A 20,932-nucleotide genomic window follows, 5' to 3' on the forward strand; every position below is an offset into this window, starting at 1 on the left:
TGTTGGGCAGAGTATATTATTAGAGTTTTATTTTCTAAAAAAAAGCTTGCTGGCATGTTATATACACCTGAGGTAATGCCTTAGCTGTAATGAAATCAACTAAAAAATTCTCATTCATCATTTTTCCCCCAAATTTTTTCCCATTAGTAGCTTGAGACTGAAAAAGTGAAGGTATTTTAGTTGGCAGGGTAAGCTGTCCCCTTAGTGTCAGGTGACAGAAAGCACGAGATAGATAAACTTTCTCTAATGAAGTTAGGACTTCATAGGAGTGAAGAGGTGGTGAAATGGCCATGGTATGTCCATCCAAACCTGTAAGTAAACATCTCGGGGACAAGTCTTTGCTGCCATGTCTTCATGCTATCTTTAGTAATGATACAATGCATGTCAGGTTATTTATACTCTAACTGAACAAATTTTACTAAAGACATACTAATTTCTAATTTCTTACTTTTTTGATTTTGATCAGATAAGGTCTAGACAATATGGTGATGACAGGCATAATAACCTTAATAAACTTTTCTGCAAGCAGATCAAACTCAAAGCACTTGCAAAATAAATAGCTGACTAGGATGACAGCCTTTAGAGAAGAGCAAGATCTACTTTTCCAGTGCATGTAATGGCGGAGTTAGTCTATCATGTTTGAACAGCCTACCTTCTTCCCTTGTGCCAGTACAGATTTCAGTGGTCTTTAAGGAAGGTGACAGAGTACACACAACTTCTCAGCAGCAGTAGTCTCAATAATTCTCCATACTGCTGCTCAATCACTTTCCATTTATGCAAGTAAGCACAAATGGAAATCTTACAGAGAGGGTAAAGAAAGTCATAAATGAAAAAAGATATTTTCCCTCATGCATATCCTTCAAGTCTCTCTCTCTTATTAGGGGAAGGTAAGGAAGAAACAGAAAAAACCTCCAAATGGTAACACATTTTAAATCTTGATTTTCAATTATTACAGAGTGTGGTTGCAGCAGATTTGATTCAAAGAGCCACAGAGATTCATTCCTGCTGTTTTCATGGCTCCCAAGTTTTCTTATTTTCTGCTGTTTCCATGCTTTTTGTTGTACAGTAGGTATCAACCATTTCTGATCAAGTAATAACGTGACAAATATATTGGAGAATGTGTTAGTCTTTAAAAGACAACAATTTACATTTGTGGAAAAGGAAAAGCCAACAAATGTGAAATACTGTTGAAGTCTGAAGTAGGTTATAAGCATGCACAACTCTTTTAAAGACCTTAAAAATAGGAACTGTTCTGGTATGATTTCTGCAGTATATCAGATGAAAGGTTTCTTTTGATCGGCATCAGCCATCAAGTCTTAACATCTTGTGACGCTTATCCTTTAAAAAAAATGCTGTGTACATTATAGCAAGGGCATGAAAAGGCTACTTTCCAATGGCTTTTAAGAACATAGCTTGCAGAGAATCCTACGACCCATACAACAAATCTGATTTTTATCCACCTTTCCTGTTATGCCTTAAAACTTGTGAAGCTTCGTCAACTGCTGTAGGTCACTGTGGAAAAAACAAAAATACAACCCCCCCAAATTCTTCTTGATCTACATATGTATGTCTTACAATTTGGAAGAAACAGACTGTATAAGGGTAATAGTTTTTGCCTATGCCTATCTTAGATATATTTTTATAGTCAGCATGAAGACATCTAGCAAAATGCTAATAATTGATACAGTCAGCATTATGCCATTTGGCAGACACACGTTTAAAAAATGAGGTCATTAGCAGTCTGCTGAAAGGACATGGATCCTTACTATTTGTTATTAACAGCTTGTAAAAGCATAACTCTTACAGTGTCAATATAAGAGTAACACATACAGCATTTGTAGACATATACATGCCAGATATTGTGTACAACCCATTCAGAAATGCTCTTGAAAGTACAAGCCTACAGTTTCAGTAGGAGTCATGTTTTTTCTTTAATCGATATATAAATAGACAAATATAATCCCTGTTGACATCATGATAAGTTTCATATCTTATAATGTTTCTTTGGTGTCCTTGAAATACTAAAAGTAGAAATGATATTTTAAGGCATTTTAGATGCCATATACAGTAACCACTCTAAAATGATAAGATAGATTATTGTATAGCAGATCAGGTTTTTTTCATTCTAAAGTAATGTAGGCCTTTTTATTAAAAATAAAATCTTATACTGTAACATCCAGGGTTACCTACTGATTTGTCACAACTTCATTATGTGAAATGAGAAGAGGTTAAATGTTTCAGGCTGGAGTAAGAGAGAAAATGGAGAGCTCAGTTTCATTCTTTGTGTTATGCTTAAAATGCTTGTTTGGCATTAAGCAACCAGAGACTGAATATAAAGTTAGTAGGCCTTCTAATACACCACCTCAAGTTGTTACCACATCTGCCAAGCGAACCAGGACTTGGCACAGCAAGAAACCATGTATGACCTCCAGAGGAACTCGAGTGCTGTAAGAATTGTGCCAATAGATGGAACTATTTCTTCTAATGTCAAGAAACACTGTTGCTTTGTTTTTTCCCTTTTAAATGAAACAACATAGTGGCCCTGATCTAATAATCTAATACCATTTTTGGAAGAAGTTGTTCATGTTTTCAAAATTCTAGCATAGAGATCGAAAGTACGGCCATCTGAAATTACTTCAGCAATTCTAGCAAGCCTCTCTTCCAGCTCTCATTTTTCTGGAGCACTAATCTGTGCTATTAGATATCTGCCAACTCAACCTAGAAATGGCTGTTCTCATCAAGAAATGTCTATCTAGATGCCAGTGATATGTCAGTGGTACTCAGTGAAAGGACAGGAGGCAGTGGGTGCAAACTGAACTACAGGGAGTTCCGATTAAACATAGAAAATGCTTTTTCACTCTGAGAGTGGTCAAACACTGGCACAGATTACCCAGAGAGGTTGTGGAGTCTCCGTCCTTGGAGATATTGGGAACCTGACTGGATGTGGCCCTGAGCAACCTGCATTAGGTGACCTGGCTTTGAGCAGGGGGGTTGTACTACACAATCTCCCAAAGGTCCTTTCCAACCTCAACTATTCAGCAATTCTGTGATACTCTGTCGCCATGGATTTGCTCTCATAAATGAGGAACCCATGTTGTGCAGGTAAACCTAAGTAGTTTCATTTGCAGATCCCCTTGTGTAGTTCACATTGTATACAGTTTACTTCTGCATTGATAGCAAATAGTCTGTTCAGGGAAAAAAAAAGTCATACCTCATACAGCCACATTCTTTGTCCCAATTAATTCACCCCTCTAGAAAAGGGCCTCAGTTTGGGCAGGAAAGAAACATGATATCCCCTTAATGTTTTCATACATTCACATTTCAAAGATGCGTACATGGGTTTAAGCTGCATGATTCTGTTAGGGTCAGAGGAGCCAAGGCAAGGAGGTGATGTAGCAGCTATGCTCTGTTCATTACGTAAAATAAAAAAAGTGAGTAAAATACTCACCTAAGACAAAAGTATATGATTGGACTGGGAATTTTAGTATATGCTGCCTTATCCCTTGAAATACAAGTACTCTAAAGTGAATGTGTTTGTCTTATATGTGGAAAGTATCCAATGTAATAAAAGAGACCTTTTTCATAGTATACTCACAGGAGTGTCCCAAATCTTACTGGTATCTCCTTAATCCAGAATGTTCAGGACACCTATCTCCAAGGTCTACAAGTTCCGTTTCCTGTTTGAATTTAAAACTCCTCTAGTTATCAGCTTTCTCCAGAATTTGAGTGGTACTTTGTAGAACAGTTTGTCACCTAAAAGGTGTGATCTATGTCTGCATTTTTTAAAACATCTTTTTCATTAATAAATTGCCAGAAAATCACCACATTTCTGTGGGTAATAACTAAGCAAGACATCAAATTCTTAATGCACTCCTTTGTGTCTTCCAGATTTATTTTGTGATTATCACTTATCTGAACTAATTCATCCAGGCACATACCAATAAGGTATTCAGTTTTATTATATTACTGCAATATTATTAGTATAATTATGTAATTGAGCCACAGGCTAGATCTACAGTTAGCAGAAAGGAAAGGAACATCTTAAGGGATTTTGATTTGTTCTTGTAAATTGTGTGAAGTTGTGGATAAGCCTCAGAATATTTCTTGTCTGGTAAGAATGTTGATACCAGCCCATATCCATCATAGACTAGGAAATTTCCCAAATGCCTCAAGAGAAAAAAATCCAACCTACTTCCCACACACCTTTTTTAGTAATTGCCTACTCCTGCCAAAGTTGTCTAAAGTCTCAGTGCAAATGTAACTAAAACTTATTGGGAACTCTAGATACATATCACTGTGTATAATACAAGTTCAGATAATACTAACAATAGATGCACAAGCACAGTCAATATCTCATAGCAATAAAATCTGTAGCTCGCCAAGACTCCATGTAACTTTATACTTTGCCATTTATCAAGAGCTATGGAATGATAATATTTAAGATTTTTTCTGGCTATTTAACAGCCCGTTGCTGGGAAAGGAAAGACAAAGTTAAAGATCCATCACAGAAGATGACTTGCTTGCAACATCCTTTCTTTTCTGAAATAGTGGAGCATGTCTAGTATTTCTACTCAGTCTACGAATGACAGTAGTAAATGAGGAGCATGGCAGTCTGTTAAGTAGCTCTCCCATTATCAATAAGGAGAGCTGTGGATTACAATAAGAGCTAGCCAGAGAATGAGAAAAATATAATAAAAACTGTCCAGTCTTTCATAAAATATTCTGGTTGAAATCAGTGGACAAAGAGTTTTGAACAGGCCATCATTTTCTCCAGTGATTTTCCAAACTTGCTATCTCTTTTGTTTCAGAAGAGATACAGCTTCCCTCCTTCATGGAGAATTCTGAATCAAATTTATACCATTGAGGGGAAGAGATAGGTTCATGCGCTTTCTTTACATACCACATACACTTTAATATATCTACTAGTGATCACATAGGCGTAATGATTTTTTTTTTTACTAATTGTAGTTAATTCATTCTCTTTTGTCAAGATGTTTTAAAAAATACTCAAACCATAAGCATTTTCACTGGGAGAATGAAGGCTCATGTATGTCTCATATGTATGTCTCATATGTATAGCTGAGCTCTGCTAATTCATGTTAAAATTGGACTCAGTTCATAGATTCACAATTTTTTTAATTAAAAAAAGGGCCATTCTGCTTATACATTCATATTTCCTGTGTAGAGTAGACCATGGACTTTCATGTAGTCACTTTCATCAAAGCCAATAAGTAGTAACTAAACTGGAATACAGTAGCTAGAAGCAATTCAGTCTTTGGAAGGCAATTGATAAAATAAATCCTGCATTTGGGACCACAACCATAATCTCACAATGAAAGAACAATAATGAAAAAACAATACTTTTAAATGTGAAATTGTGCTTTAATTAATTTGGCTATTTCACTGAAAATTCTTTATAATCAATGAACCAAAGTATTGCCAGCAAAGACATTTCATAAACACATTTTATGATCACAATGAATGTAAATATTTATGTTCACAGTATATCTATGTATCTTAAGGTGACAGCTTTGCCATTATTATGAAGTATGTCAGCTCTCATATTTTTTAGTTCCTTTTTTTTCATTTTTAATATCCAGTTGCTGTTTCATTTACCTTATTATATAACATCATTAATGAATCTCTGTTACTAAATGAAACATTTCATTGTGCATCAGTTGGTTAATCATACCCTAAAATCCCTACAAGAAAACTTTTGGTTCAGGAATTAAAAAAGAGATGATGAAAGAACCCAAGTAGTTCTGTAGATTCTTAGTTGTTCAGAGAAGCTTGAAATGCTATAGAGTGAGTTTACAGTATGAGCAGGATAATGCTATGAATTAGTTGCTTATTAAAGTAACAGATGTTTAATCTATATGTACAAGCATGTACTTTAACAAGTTTAAAGATTTTATTTTAAGGATTGTTGAATATTGGTATCTGGTGTTGTGTGGAAGATGAATCAATGAAAGAATCAGCTCTAGGTAATAGAGAAGTGTCAGATATGATGGAGCAAATACACTAATGACAAAGGAGCTGTTTATCTTCCCTACCTCCTCTCCTTAAGAAGTTGTGAGAAAGCATAGTCATGCGTTGATGTCCTGGTTTCAGCTGGGATAGAGTTAACTGTCTTCCTAGTAGCTGGTACAGTGCTATGTTTTGAGTTCAGTATGTGAAGAATGTTGATAACACTGATGTTTTCAGTTGTTGCTCAGTAGTGTTTAGACTATAGTCAAGGATTTTTCAGCTTCTCATGCCCAGCCAGGGCACCTGACCCAAACTGGCCAACAGTGTATTCCATACCATGGGACGTCCCATCTAGTTTAGGAACTGGGAAGGGGGGGGCAGGGATTCGCCGCTCAGGGACTGGCTGGGTGTCGGTCGGCGGGTGGTGAGCAATTGCCCTGCGCATCATTTGTACATTTCAATCCTTTTATTACTACTGTTGTCATTTTATTAGTGTTATCATTACCATTATTAGTTTCTTCTTTTCTGTTCTATTAAATTGTTCTTATCTCAACCCAGGAGTTTTACTTCTTTTCCCGATTTTCTCCCCCATCCCACTGGATGGGGGGGGAGTGAGTGAGCGGCTGCGTGGTGCTTAGTTGCTGGCTGGGGTTAAACCACGACAGTTGAAAAAAAAAAAAAAAGAGCTTTGAGAAGAGCTAAAGGCAAAATGAATTTTAATTAGACAATCAAAACAAAGATCAGCATGTACCACCTGTAAGGAGTAAATGGGCAATAAATAGCTATGATCAGATTGCTACATCTGCTCTTGTGTTTATTCTATGTGTATTTGAATAAACAGACTACATTGCCTATTTAAGTAGTTTTATTTCTTGAGTCTTTGCTATCTTGTGCTTCATCATTTTTTCATCTTAATCAACTTTTAGTAATTTGTGCACCTGTGGCAGTTTGTGGCTTTTAAACTTTTTTCTGGTTGATTTTCAGTAGCCTCAGTTTTCTTGAGCTTCCTAACAGGCTTTTTGCTGAAGATTTCTTTGGCTTTCCTACTGTTTTTTTTCTCCTCTCTATTTTCTTTCTTGTTGGATCTTTTCCAAACTCTTCCATTCTTTCTCTCTGTCGTGGTTTAACACTAGCCAGCAACTAAGCAGCACACAGCTGCTCACTCACTCCCCCCATGTCGGGATGGGGGTGAGAATCAGAAGGGTAAAAGTGAGAAAACTCGTGGGCTGAGATAAAGTCAGTTTAATAAGTAAGGCAAAAGCCACGCACACAAGCAAAACCAAATGAGGAATTCATTCACTACTTCCCATTGACAGGCAGGTGTTCAGCCATCTCCAGGAAAGCAGGGCTCCATCACGCCTAACAGTTACTTGGGAAGACAAAATGCCATAACTCTGAACACCCCCCACCCTTTCCTTCTTCCCCCAGCTTTATATGCTGAGCATGTCATCATATGGTGTTTTATATTGCTTTGGTCAGTTGGGGTCAGCTGTCCTGACTGTGTCCCCTCCCAACTTCTTGTGCCCCCCCAGCCTACTCACTGGTGGGATGGGGTGAGAAGCAGAAAAGGCCTTGGCTCTGCGTAAGCACTGCTCATAACACGTCCCTGTGTTATCAGTGCTGTTTTCAGCACAAATCTAAACCATAGCCCCATACTAGCTACTGTGAAGAAAATTAATTCTATCCCAGCCAAAACCAGTACACTGTTGAATTTGAAAGACTTGTAGACACTGATGTCTTCAGTTTCCAGGAGGATGTTTTGCCAATCAGGCTTGGGAGCCCCGATTTACAGTTGCTGTTGTCTTTATGTATTTTATGGCTCAGTATCTCCCTAAAAGCAGTGGTTCAAAGCCTTGCTTATACCATCTTGCCTTGTACAATCCTGGGGAGAAACTTTGCTACTTTAAGACTTTAGGGTTTTTTTACTTTCTAGTCATCTTCTCTGTCTTTTCTTCTTAATGCCTTTCTGATATTGTTATGAGTATCTTCCACAAATCAGTGTACTGTGAGAAAGATGGACAGCCCTACAGTGGTGTTTCCCCTGTGTGGGGAGATGGTTCCATTGTTGGAAACTGTTGCATATGCTCAGTTGGGAGAATTTTCTGTGGTAAAGGGAGAGGAATCTGCAAGGATAAAAAAAGAGATCCTGTAGCACGATCAGAGATGAACGGGTTGAGCTAAGAGTTTGACCAAAGATTTTGCTAGTCTAATGGCATGTCTAAGAGTAAGGGTCTGCTTTGTAAGGATAACAGTGGGTTAAATGGAGTTTTATTTACAAGATCTGTTTTGTGTTGAATGTATTTGCTTGTTTGTATTCTCTTTTAGGAGTTCATTGTATGGAGTTCTGTTCTCATAATAGCTAGGTTTCTAGATTCAAAACTCCTGTGGTGTTATTTTGTATTTTCACATTAAAGTCCAGTCTTTGTACAACTTTCTGTATTAATCCATAGTATTACAGTTCTCTTGTTCTGTGGATTTGGTTAAGTTGTGCATATTGGTAGCAAGAGAGTTATTTAATAAACATGTAGGTTCAGCAAAATGAAAACATTTGGTCTCTCTGGTAGAACAGAAAATCTGTTGTAGGATCTTCTGATATTTTTTTAGCAAGATTTCAGATGAACCGTGAGCTCCGGATAAGAATTGTCCTATTGATTCCAGGTTACTTTTACATCTCTATTTCATATCTAGCCTTTCTCCTCTGCTGTGAGCTCAATGAATCTAGTTATGCAAAACCTGGAAAGCTGTATGGCGCTTTCAGCAGATTATAGGCAATACATGTACAAACAGTGTATATGAAAAAAAAGACACTCTATCTAGTAGTGCTAATTAAATACACACTTTAAAGTCTGTGAGAGTCTGATAATGTCAATACTTTGGGAAGCACGTTCTTGAAAGATGCCAAGGAGTTGGTCAATCTCAGAACACTATGGTGTTTTGATGACTGTGTCTGTGACATGCTTTGACCAGACCAGACATTCTGGTGTTGAGTAATCTACCTCAAAATTTAGTCTGAATAAATTCTGAATCTTACAGTTGTCTACTAGTGTCTTCTGTGCCATGGTTGCAGCTGTTTAAGACCAAAAATCTATAATGCGCAAAACAGTCCTGGGGAAAATTAATTTAATTTACTGCCAGTTAAAATAGCTTCGGATAATGAGAAACAAAAAGTCAAACATTCAAACAAGAAAGTTAAACAGTTCTTTGCAGATAACTGCGGTTGCATATTGAAACTGAATTGAGGTTGTAAAAGAGAATGATTTCTCAGTGCTGCACAAATGAGAGGGGAAGACATCGATTTAGGTTATGCAACTTCCACTTCAGCATTGTATTGGGTTTACTTGGCGAGGTGGTGGCAGCGGGGGCTGCAGGGGCGGCCTCTGTGAGGAGAGGCCGGGGCTGCCCCGTGCCGGACACGGCCGGTTCTGGCCGGTTCCACAACAGACCTACTGCAGGGCTGACCGGAGCTTGTCAGGGAAGCTGGTGCTGCCTCTGTGAAAAGATGTTTAAGAAAGGGCAAGAACACCAGAGAACAGTGAGGAGTGAAGAAAAACGTGTGAGAAACAGCCCTGCGAGCACCAAGGCTGGAGAAGAAGGAAGGGGAGGTGCTCCAGGCGTGGAGCAGGTATTGCTCAGCAGCCTGTGGAGGACCCCATGCCAGAGCAGATGGACATTCCCAGAGGAACCGCAGCCTGTGGAGAGCCCATGCTGGAGCATGGAAAATGTGTGAGAAGGGGAAAGTGAGTGGCAGAGAGAAACCGACTGTTAACCCCAACATCCACTCTGTGCTGCTTGGGGTGGGGGTAGAAGAGTTGAAAGTGAAGAAGGGAAGTTGAGCCTGAGCAGGGCGGGAGGAAAGGTGTTTGCATGTTTGTCTCTGTTTCTCACTACCCAAATCTATTTTAATTCGCAGTAAATTGAATCAGTTCTCCCCAAGTTAAGTCTGTTTTCCTTGCAATAGTGATTGGTAAGTGATCTCCCTGTCTTTACCCTGATCCATGACCTTTCTCATCCTGTTTTCTCTGCCCATCTGGTGGGGAGTGAGCAACCAGCTGGGTGGGTGTTTGGCTGTTAGCCAGGGCTAACCCACCGCAAGTGCGCACACACTACCATCAGCCCTGGAGATAGAAATCTGGGGTGGTTAAAGAAGCAGACCAGCATAGAGCTGAGTGGTAAGCAGATATCGAACTGGCTTTATATATTTGATCTGTATCATGGAACAGTTTAGATTTTTAATCCAGAAGAGTTCAAAAGAATTATGACTATGTACTATCTTACAAAGATGATAAACTGTTCTCACACGTGAGCAGCATGACGTGTTAAACATTCCGTAGAAACTCTGCATATTTTGTGTATATAGATATGAAAATGTCAAGTTTTGGGGGTCCTTAGAGTAGACAGAGGAGGAATCTGCTCAGTTATGTTACTATTTAATATATCTTGAAATACAAGTTTATTTTGCACATTGAAAGCGGAAACCAGTAGGTGCCTATATAAACAATGTTTTGCCCAGATATGTTTAATCACTGTAGTATTTGTTACAACCTCATACCTTTCAAGGCTACATAAAAGTATTTATAAAAGCACATAGTCACAAATTTACTGAAAGGAACAAGAATTCAGCTTTCACAGACTTTTTTTTAAACTCAGTTTAGGTACTTAGTATTTTTTTTTCTGTCTAGTTACACATTTATTACTCTTAAAAGACAATATATGGAAAGTGCTCCTGGTCCTAACAAAGAAAATATTACTGCAGCCACAATGAATACATTTATGAATTCATATTCAGATACTTCTGTAATCATTAGAGAAAAATGAATCCATAGTGTTTGTTTATGAAATATGTCAGGTTGTTCTTCATTAGCTTGTGTTGAGTTAAACATGGATTTACATTTTTAACTATATCAAGTTATCTCTCTCTGCATTTGACACAACTACTTTGAAAACAGACTAAACCGGACATAAATGGACCAAAACAAATATTTTGCATAGGAAGTAACTTTATTTTCTGGCTGACTTGTATCAGAAATCTGTTTTGTACATGTTCTATGGCTTGTATAAAATTCACAAAGTAATGAGGCTCATCATTATCATGCTATTGTCATTTCAAAGCATTGAAATGCAAAAATTAGCATTATCATTAGTTCCACAAGTTTTTTCCACATAATGAAAACAATTAATCAGTATAAACTGAATGTTTCAAGTCACTGGCAAGGAATGAATTCATAGACTCCTTGCAGGTAGTACTGGCACAATTTTTTTACTTCCTCTGTTATGCAGTTATTAAGATTTTAGATGTCTGTTCTGGTGTCCAGTCATAAAAAAATGGAAGGAAAATAGAGCTCATTCAAGCCATTTGCTTACCCTAAGGCAGAATCAACTATATCTTCCTCAGTCCAGGTTAGAACATATTTAGACATTTTTAAGGGTGATTTATATAGCTCTGGAAAATCATAGCTTCTCTAGGATATGTATTTCTATGTTCCTGTTATTATTGAAGTTAAACCTGTTTGACTCTCCATGGACTTGGAAGTGATTTATCCACTTACTGTTGAAAGTTCATCATGTTCTTTCCTTATTATTCTCCCTAAGCTTAGCAGGCATCATTCATTCAATCTTTCTTCAGCAATGATGTCTTATAAGCCTGTGTTCATTCCGTTTCTCCCTCATGACTACCTGCCTCCAGCTGATGCCTAAAACTAAATGCAGCACTCTAAACGAGGCTTACTAATGTGAGAGAAGAAGATTACTTTTTATGTTACAAAAGTACCATGAGATCTCTCTCCTGTGCAAGGTGACATTTCAACTTCTGTTCAGTTTGTGTGTACCAAATTCCTTGGTTGCCTCTGAACTACTGCTACCTGGCTGGTTACTCCCCATTGTACATAGGCATTTCATTTCCTTTTTCTTGGGTGTGGAGTGTTGTACATATTGAGTTCTTCCTCCTCGCATGCCAGTCCTCTGGCTGGTCTGTCCTGGACTCACCATTCCAGTCCTCTCTTCTAGTGCTCCCCAGGGCCTCACTTCCTGTGCCACTTTCATAAGTATTCCCTTTATTCTACCATTCACAAAAGTAGTAGTAAAAATAGATCCTTGCCTTGCAGAACCACTCCTGATATAGCCCTCCCTTTTGACAGGGAACTACTAATAACTGCTTTCCAACTACAGTTTTCAGCTGGTTTACACCCCTTTCATCTGCACCATGATTTTCTAGCTTGTTTATCAGAATGTCACATCAAAAGAATTAGGAAAGTCAAGTTATGACATCTGCTGCTTTTCCTCTCTTCTTAGGGTCTCGTATCATGTCAGAGAGATTAGATTGGTTGACAGTATGTGGTCATGATAAATCCATGCTGACTTCTTATCTGCTTCTCCCTGTACTTGAGGCAGTTTGTTCTATTTTTATTATTTTTGTATAGGCATTGATTTCAGGCAAGAGGTCTATATATATAAACACTTGGTTCTTACCTTTTAAAGATGGAAGTATGATGCCACTTTTATTTTCTGAACTTTCAGATGTCCTTTAGAATTTCTCCAAGACAGCTGCTAAAGGCTCCCACTTTATACCAACCATTCTAGGGATCTTAGGTCTACAGTAGCCTGAACAGACTTAGAAGTACATAACCTATTTAAGTACTCTCTAAACCACTGCTTTCTTCTTCTTACCTATTCTTACTGCTTGGTATTGTGAATTATTTTTTTTTTAAATCTACTGGTGAAATATTATAAATATATATATAGCTGTAATATGCAAAGACAGTGTCATCACAGTTGTTTTTCTCAGCTTTCAGGTACCTTATTTCAGCTTTCCTATTTATAGTCTCTTCTTCAAATGAACATGATTTACAGAGAATAATAAGCTATTATGATGTATATAAAACAAGCTTATGAAGGCATTTAGTCATGTAAAATTTGCGTAGAATATTACCCTTTGCTTGAACTATAGTATTTGTTTGCACAAGAGTTAGGACTGGTTTAAGATTTGCATCATCCACATATTCTTCAGGCAACTGATGCATTTGTCTAAAGGTATTCAGTTTTTATTAGGTAAGAACTGTTTATTGTTTGCCAGGTAGTTTGATTTCTGTTTAGAAGAAGTTACAATCTCCAGAGAAAAAACATGTATTGGTGAATTTAAGGTCAGACATTCTCTTAATTCATTTTTTTCATATGCACACATATGTTAAATCCACTTGATGGTATTCATTATTGTAAATAATTAAAAATGTTTTCTGAGACACTCACAGAAACATAAACCACACAGTTACATCCCAGAATATGTTATTGAACTGTATCCTGAATTTAGGACTGAAAATGTATAAAGTATAGTTGAGTGTTTAAAGACTGCAATGTTATTTGTGTTAACCACTTATGAAGATAGGAAGGTGGTCTGGATTCATACTAGAAACAATGTGATTTAAAAAAAAGAATATTGAGGTAACGTTACTGAAATGTGTAGAGTTTGGGCAAGTGAGAGCTATGAGTTCTTTATATATTTAGAAGTACAGGAAATTGTTTGCAGTCTTGGAGCTGTAAGAATAAATGGTATTTCATCTGAAGATACAAACTAAGCAGTCATTTCATCCAAAGTTAACATACTCATCTAAGTGTAGACCAAAACAGAATCAAGAGGTCTTTTCTTAATCTCTGATTGTGGAAGATTGAATGCTGCTTACAGAAGTAAATGTTGATATTTATTTAATATTAACTTAAGATTGATCTCTTATAATTTACAAATGCATTTTTAATCACTTTTCAGCAGCAGCCTCTCTGAAAATAGTACATGTGCACCTCTAGGATGTTTGAATACTAAGGCCTAACCTCAAGTAGAGCATCTTCATCTCAGATACGAACTAAGTGAAATGGAGGGACCTGTGTTCAAATTTGCAAATTCAAATTCAAATGGTAAATTCTTCTTCAAGGGAAATAAATGGAATTTTTTCCCTGATTCATCTGTATTTCTGTTACTTCAGAGCAGCTACTACCCCATACTCAGCTCCTTGAAAGGCTTCACTGGAGTGATGTCAAGTGGGTTAGGCCTAGCTGAAACTGCCGGTTTAAAGTATGATACAGTTTCAGAAACATGGAAATCCACTGGTTTGCATTCAGAACAGTTCATTAGCAGTTCATGAGAATATCTTACTGTTGCAATAATACTTGAATTTATTGTACATTGCAGGCAGGGGTTAACTTAATCCCACACACATTGCTGACCAGATCTGACAGTCTATCCAGAGGTGTGGAGCAGTGCATAGCACTGTGAGAGGACAAATAGATTCAAAGAAATATATCACTTTTAAATCTTCTACTTGCGTGTTCTCTTTTCCTGTGAATTAATATCTAAGTAAAAGGTAACATAAGGTGTTTTTTTTTTTTCCCCAACTATTCTGAAGTGCTGTTCAGCTAAGGCCTGGCAGTATTAAGTTAAAAAGTACACAGCTTCCTTACCCCAGTGATTTTTCATCACACCTTTATTTCGCAAGTTAGTCGATACAAATACATCCTTTGGACTTTAATCCTACAGACTTTCCTTCAACTGCATTTGCTAGTGACAGGCATTGATAATGTAATCATGTGCAATAACTGTAAACTAGGTTTATGGAGAATGTAAATGCTATGAAAATAAATTTGATAATGATGTAATTGACAGTACCAGGGGCTGCTAATCCTTTTAAACATTGTTTTATTAAACCTGCCAATAATGAGAAATGGCCAAATTGCTATATGATTGTTGCTGTAAACTATATATTTCTATCCTATCTAAATATATATTTAGAATTACAGAGTCATGTAGGTTGGAAAGGATTTTCACAGGTCACGTAGTCCAAAGCAGTTGGACTACAAAGCAGTTAGAGCAGGTTGCTCATGGTCTTGCTGTTATTTTACCTATCGAGTTAACCCACTGGCAGTTTACTCATCCCTCTTATTTTCCACTTAACTTTGACACTGCGGGGAGGTTTAAAAGGAAAAGGAAGTATGAGAATTTCAAGGAAGAAAATTTCTGAAAACAAATTTTTTTAAGGATTATTACATTTTGCATCCTGGAGTGATTTTCTGTAATTTAGTAGTTAGGCGTGCCTGCACACTTCCCTCTCCTTGATCTCCCTCTATTCCTGGATGTGTCATTAACTGATTACTTGTTACTAAATCTATAATAAACTTTTTCAATCCTGGTTTGATTACAAATACGAGTTGAGCATTTTTTCCTGTGACATGTAGCAAACAATGCTTTGCTGTGTGCTTGTGCAGACACTTGTCTGCAACTTCCATTTGCTGCAAAGGCAGAGCAGGTGGCAGGAACATGCTATGGTGATGGTGATCACAAGCTGAATGACTTTTGTTGAGGGATGTTCTGGTGGCCTTGTAGTCTCATGAGACCTGGTGGAGTCTGAAAGTTGCAAGGCACCTGCACGCAATTGCTATTAGCTGTTTCATTGCTCTTTAGCACAGTGGACAGTGTCTGCAAACAAATTAGTATGCAGTTTGCATGACAGAGACTGTGGAATTTAAGGTCCTGAGAGCTGTGAGCAAGACAATACCAGAATTACAACTCTGGACTTCAGAAGACCGCATTTCAGCCTGTTCCAGGAGCTGCTTGGGATGATCCCATGGGAAGTTGCCCTGGAGAGCAAAGGGGCCAAGGAGAGCTAGCTAATCTTCAAGCACATCTCTTCAGGGCACAAGAATTGTCCCTTCCTGTCAAGTAGGCATGGCAGAAGGCAAGCATGGATGAACATGGAGCTCCTGACTGAGCTCAGGCATGAAAAGGGAATACACAGATGGTGGAAGCAGGGACAGGTTACATGGAAGGGATACAAAGACATTGCCCCTTCATGTAGAAATGGAGTGAGGAAAGCCAAAGCTCAGCTGGAGCTGACACTAGCAAAGGAGGTGAAGGGCAGCACAAAGGGTTTCTCTAAGTATATTGTTGGAAGAAGGAAGGTTAGGGATGGGGTGGGCTCATTGCTCAGTGGGGCAGGGGATCTAGTGACAGGTATCAAGGAAAACGCTAAGTAAGGTACTCAGTACTTTTTTTGCCTCAGTTTTCAGTGGTAATGCTTGTTCTCTGGCTCCTTGGGTTCCTGAGCCTCCAAGGAGAGTCTGTGGCAGTGAAGCAGTGCCCACAGTATGGGAGGAAAGAGTTAAGGAACATTTAACCCCCTTGGAGGTACGCAAATCTGTGGTACTAGATAGGAGGCATCCAAGGGTGCTGAAGGTTCTTGATAGTGTAATTGTGAGGCTGCTCTCTGTCATATTCCAAAGGTCATGGTAATCAAGGAGCTTCCTGATGGGTAAAAAAAGGTAGACATCACACCCATCTTCAACAAGGACAAGAATGGAGATCCAGGTAGCTACAAGCCAGTCAGCCTCATCTCAGTCCCTGTGAGGTTTATGGAGCAAATCCTCTTAGAAGCCATTTCTAAACACAAGAATGCCAAGAAGGTGATTGGGAGTAAGCATTTATGAAGCGCAAATCCATGATGACAGGATCAAATGCACTGTCAGCATGTTTGTGGACAACATCAGGTTAAGTGGAACAATCACTACAATGTAGAGCAGGGCTGCTCTTCAGAGGAATCTGGACAGATTGGAGAAATGGACTGAGGGGAACCTCATGGAGATCAGCAAAAGCAAGTGCAAAGTTCTGTACTGGAGATGGAGTCATCCCATGCAACTGTTCGGTCTTGGGGCTGACTGTGTGGGAGGCAGCTCTGCAAAAAACATCCTGGGTGTCCTGCTGGACAACAAGTTTAACATGAGTTGGCAGTGTGCCCTTGTGGCAAAGGAGGCCAACTGCATCCTGGGCTGTGTTAGCAAGAGTGTAGCCAGCAGGGCCAGGGAAATGATCCTGCCCTCTATTTGGCACTTGCAAGACTGTATCTGGAGTACTGCATCCATTTTTTGGGCTCTCCAGTGCAAGAAGGATATTTACATTCTGGACTGCATCCAGGGTGGCTGAGGGCTGGAGCACAGGGTATATGGGGTGAGTCTGGGGGAACTGGGTTTGTTCAGCCTCAAGGCGAGAAGGCTCAGAGGATAGTTTATTGCTGCCTACTGCCATCTCACTGGTGGATACTCAGGAGATGGAGTCAGACTCTTCCCAGACATGCACAGTGACAGAACAAAAAGCAGTGGACATAAGTGGGAAGATAGGAAATTCTAATTAGATATTAGGATTTTTTTCTTTTTATAATAGTGGTGATCAAATGCTGTAAAAGGTTGTGTGATGTTTAAGACTTGACTGGCCATGGCTGTGAGCAACCTGATCTGCTGTAGACTTGCTTTGACCAGGGGTTAGGCACAGCTGACTTCTAGATCACCTTCCAATCTAAATCATTCTATGAATCTATGAAACGGGTATGCTGGGTGGGAGAGGGAAGACTTAGGAATGGTAATATAAATAATGCAACTAAATAAACAATAGCTGAGGGTGTAGCATGATAAAATTTTATTTTTTTTCTTTCAACAGCAAACTTTTCAAAATGTTTATTGCAGAACATAATTTTGAAATAAATATTTATGTCTTATCTGAGGTAAATTGGATGAATTTCAATTTAGCATTGCTTTTGCAAATTTCTTTGTTTTCTGTTGGCTTTAATTGCCTGAATAATGTTAGCCATTGTATTTCCCAACTTCTGTTTTCTTACTTTTATTTTTGTTTGGTCTTTCCTTAAAAAACACAAAAATCATTGTTATTTGTATACATAAAGTTTCTGAACCTCTGTAGAAAAAAATCAAGAATGCTTATAATGCCATTGATTATCTGCATGTAACACTGTACTTTATTTTGCAAAAAATAGAATGACTCAATAATGGGTCATAAGTTCCATTGATCTTCTTTTGTCCAATGAGATTGCTTTGAACAGTAATCAGTTCTAGCTGTACTTTGGGTATCCAAGTAGAAACATTGAACTGTATGTCTTACATCATCACAGACCGTGTATAAGCAGAGTTGCGCAAAAAAAAGTAACTTTAGTCATTCCATGGCAGAGAAAGTAACACTAAAGAAATGAGAATTCTTAATGCTACGTGGTGCTACTATGGGAAGAGACCAGTTGAGCAGAAAAGTTTGGTTTTGAAACATAACACTTTTGTGTCCTGAACACCACAGGCAGCTTCACAAGTATAAATTATCTCTCCACTAATGAGCATCAGGGTCACACTTCACTTGAGATTCTAAATCCATGTCATTATTCTAAAATGTGTTTGTGAAGAAAGATTCATTTGCTGTGTAGTGAAGGAGCTTTTAGGGATTGCTTTTAAGTGACTTTGATTAATCTCAACAAGAACTTAAAATACTTCAGTGTTGGAACTTTCCACAAAGGTTTAAGATTTCCATAAGTGAATCAAGGGAGAAAAAAATCAGAAAACCATAGCAGCTATGGGGTGATTGTGTAAATTAAAAGAACTGCAAACCTATAATTAATAGAATTATCATCTGTTACAGAATTCTTACAAAACGACAATCATAATTATATACTTTTAATCCTTTCTGAATAAAATGGTCCATTGGGCAAACATGTCTATATATATGTACACACACGTGTGTGTGTATATGTGTATATATGTATCTTTGTGTATGTTATTTCTGAACTTTTGATGTGACTTCAAAAAGTTAAAATCTAGCAAAGGAACTAATGAAGGCACATTGATGAACATCAAGTTCATTGAATGTCAAATTGTGTTATTTCCCAAATGTTAAAATAGTACTTAATAGCCTTTGATGCAGCAAAATAAAATAGATGTTTTCTTTGATATGCATGTGCAGAACAAAGATGGCTTTGAAGTCTGTTTTTGTGTATTTCTTTAGCAGCGAAAAACTGACATATGATCGTGAGCTTAGATTATTTGAAAGTATGAAAGCACATGAGACTTAAAAGGAAAAGTAGGACAACTTTCTTGACAGAAAAGTAATGCTGCCTCTAGTGTCAGTGATGTTAATTGACTGTGCTTGAACTTTCCCAAGACTTTAGGTGATTAGTTTGTTTAAACTGAAGGGATACCATTGTGAATAGGCTTTATAAACCATAACTGATGTAGAGAAATAATAAAATGCAGTTTGCAAAATTAATGATTTAAAAGTGACTTCTGATTCATTTTAGGTATAGCTGTTGTTTGTCAGTAGATCTTTGAGAACACCAGCCACCACTGGATAGCAAAACGTAGGTATGTCCCTTTTGCGCAGTCTGAAGAGGGATGCAGAATTTGATACATCTCCTTGCCTTGATTAGCCTTTTGTGAAGTATGTAAACAGGTATTTGAAAGGATACGTGTCCTCCACAAAGATTAAAAATTAAAGAGCAAACAAACCTCCCTACTGTTCTGAATTTTTTAGATACGATCCCAAAACTTTCTATTCATTATTTCTACACCTATGCTTTGTATTTGGTAATAAAACACATTTTTGTTTCAGAAGCCCTTGCTAAACTTACTGTATGACAGCCAAATGGCTCTTCAGATTCTGTACCTCTGCAAATTTCTTGCAAATCAGCAACAGTTTTGTTTAATAGTTAAACTTTTTGATGACTGATGAAAATATGAAATTTCTTTCACTTCTCTTATGTCTCTATATCCGAAGTCTAAAATCATGTTTCTTTGGAGAACCTTTGCTGTTCTTGTTATCCTGTTCAGTGGCATTAATTATAAGCTTATCTTGTGGTTCTCAAATTGGTCTGTGACAGAATAGAAGAAATAGCATAACTAAAATGCATTTTGTGCTAACCTGAAGATTTTCTCTTAATTCCTCTAAATACTGGCAAAATATGATTACTCATTCTGTCTTCTAGAATCTTCCCCAGTACTTTAAGGTTTGGTAGGGAACTGGTGGCTCACAGATCTCTTCAACCTGTATTAGTCTCTCAGGCTACTTCTGTGATGTCCTTGGCAGTGGTGAACATTTGACAGATGATGCAGACTTACTCCTCTGACTTACTCCCTTCTGCCATTGTCCTTTTTTCTCTCTGCCCTTTCCTGACCTCCCACTCGTGAACACAACTCCTGCTCTCTCTGTCCCCTATAAACAAAGCCATTTCCCATTGGCTCAAAGTAGCTTCTCCCCCACCTTACAGATATGGAAATTCCTCTCAGTCATAATTCCCAATGGCATTGTCCAGGGTCTGAGGCCTGAGTATTCAGTGATTCTTGAAGGAGGTTTCCCAGGGTGTTCCTGGTCTAAAGTACATGCAGAAGCAAAAATAGCGTGGCTACCTGTGGCAGTACACTCCCCCCAGCAGGAAACGAAACTTCTGCAGGGAGGGAGAAGAGAAAAAAACCTAAACCCTAGAGGCCGCAGATTGAAATTTGAACAGACCAATCGACGTGCCAGGTACGCTGAGGTGACCTTCTTGGCCAGTAGGGATTAAATGACCACAGATCAGATTCAACAGGGGTATAAACAAGGTCCCGCCGGAGGACATGTTGGAATCAGTCCTCCTGGGAGCAGCGGGTCTGCAGTCGGGGACTCCCCCTTGGGTCGGGGCACCACCTGAGGTAACTCCTGCAGGTTGAGAGCCCTCATCTTTTAGGTAAGTGATATGCACATTTTGAGTCATCACTTTTAAATCTCAAGGATTCTTAAGTCGGCTATGTAGTACTAATTCCCCTTACATCATTGAGCCTGTAGTTCACTAATGTTACTGGAGTTCTAACTAACTTTTCTACTGAAGAATAAATCTGAGCTTTAACACCTGTTGGATTTGATTGTGCGTGCATCCGTAAAACTACCTTCACTAGTATCAGCTTCATGAATATTTTCCCAGACTTCTGAGTAAACCGCGAGGACCAAAATATGCCGTTTAGCATGTGAATGCCTAGACTACATCTGTTGTTTTTGAAGACTGAAGCAGGAAGAATGCTTGGGTAACAATTTGTGTTAGAAGCTCCTAACTAATCACAAGGATGAAAAAAGTGGTAGATCAGCATTAGCGATGTGTGATTCTGTTCTGGTTTGTAGCTTTAGCCTGCAAGA

The 20,932-nt window shown here is 38.2% G+C and overlaps 1 long non-coding RNA gene across 1 annotated transcript in view; it reads left to right on the forward strand.

Annotated features, from left to right (window-relative positions):
• The window catches only part of LOC138685749 (uncharacterized), an 82,729-nt gene extending 63,401 nt beyond the window's left edge, over window positions 1-19,328 (forward strand). Inside the window, exon 3 of the long non-coding RNA XR_011325192.1 lies at window positions 19,068-19,328. This is a non-coding gene — a long non-coding RNA (uncharacterized lncRNA). The remainder of the gene's footprint in view (window positions 1-19,067) is intronic.
• Window positions 19,329-20,932: the final 1,604 nt, after the last annotated feature.

This window comes from Haliaeetus albicilla, chromosome 1 (assembly GCF_947461875.1).
Source record: "Haliaeetus albicilla chromosome 1, bHalAlb1.1, whole genome shotgun sequence".
NCBI lineage: Eukaryota > Metazoa > Chordata > Aves > Accipitriformes > Accipitridae > Haliaeetus > Haliaeetus albicilla.